The following is a 1,620-nucleotide window of genomic DNA, read 5'->3' as shown; positions in this document are numbered from 1 at the left end:
GTTGGCCACACCCACCCAGTCACATTACCCCACCACCACCAAGCCACGCCCACAGAACCGGTAGTAACAAATTTTACATTTCACCCCTGCTTGCAACTGATCCTGGCACTTACAACCACCATATGCCTACAGCCATGTGACCAAAATCCCAGCGTTTTGGCATGTGTTTACTCTAGCCACCCACTTTAGGTAGAGAAATGGGTGGCGTATAAATTTAATAAATAAATTTATGATGTTGCAGCATAGTCAGGTAACGTGATAACCAATTCTAGTCAGGTTTCAAAAAAAGTCAATGGAGGAATTTGTTAAACGAGTCTTTAACAACTGTAGTGATTTGCTTAACAACCATGGCAGAAAGTAAAATCAGACATGACTCACTTAACAATCGCTTTGCTTAGCAATGGAAATTCTGGTCCTAGTTGTGATCATAAGTTGACGATTACTTGTATTATTTCTGAAACCTGTGAGATCTAAGGATAAATGTAAAGCTCTGGAATGCGAAGCTGCACTACCAAATCATAATGCCAAGTCCCATCCGTCAAGGTTTTTTTCCCACTCCAAAGGGGAGACTTTTAAGAGTCATAGGATGAAATATTCAACACGGACCTTTTTCTAACCAGCAGTCTTCTCTCATCCCAGGACTGTGTGGCTGCTTTGAGGCTGAAGACGTCTCTTAGAAAGAGACACACAAGCTTTTGTAATTGTTTTTAGGCTGCCAATCTCTTCCTTAGATGGTGTTAAAAAGAGGTAGACAAATTTATTATAAATACATGGATCCTCCATGTTCAGCACAGTCTTATCTTATTTAATTTTTTGAAAGGAAACATTGGAGAAAGTGGGGATTTCTGCTTTTGGGGTATCCTGTTACTGTTAGATTCAGGATGCCAAGGTAGCATGTCTTAGAACCAGGGGTGAAATGCTCCCGGTTTGAACCGGATCGCCCGATCCGGTAGCGATGGCGGTGGGTGGTTCGGAGAACCGGTACCGAAAATCCCTGAGCCCCCCCATGCCCAGCTGAGCCTTGCGATCATCAGAGACTGTTTTTTTAACTTTTAAAAGCATTTTTTCTACAACCTCTTCAGCCGAAAAAATGCTTTTAAAAGTAAAAAAAAAAAAAAAGCCTCTGATGATCGCAAGGCTCAGCCGGGATCATCTTAAAAGCATTTTTTCTACAACCTCTTTGGCAGAAGAGGTTGTAGAAAAAAAAATGCCTTTAAAAGCCTCTAACGATCCCAGCTGAGTTGTCTGATCATCAGAGGCTTCTAAAAGCATTTTTTTCTGCAATCTCTTAAGGTTATAGAAAAAATGCTTTTAAAAGTTAAAAAAGAAAAAGTTGGCCACGCCCACCCAGTCACATTATCCCCCCACCAAGCCACACCCACAGAACCGGTAGTAACAAATTTTAGATTTCACCCCTGCTTAGAACCCAAATCTTCCATTCAAAGTATGGAGGATGTATTCGGCATGATGTCTGAAATGGAACTTCCGTGTTTCAAGCCAGCCTAGTTTTGAATGCCAGCTATTGTGGATTGCTGGTGGGGTGGGAGAGTTGCTGCCATGCTTCACTGATGTACTGTATGTTAAGATCCAGGTTGCCATTACTGCAATGAAACACATCCC

Source organism: Pantherophis guttatus, chromosome 1, assembly GCF_059756535.1.
Source record: "Pantherophis guttatus breed Tessera chromosome 1, ASM5975653v1, whole genome shotgun sequence".
NCBI classification, from domain to species: domain Eukaryota; kingdom Metazoa; phylum Chordata; class Lepidosauria; order Squamata; family Colubridae; genus Pantherophis; species Pantherophis guttatus.
Note: the sequence above shows the minus strand (reverse complement) of the source record.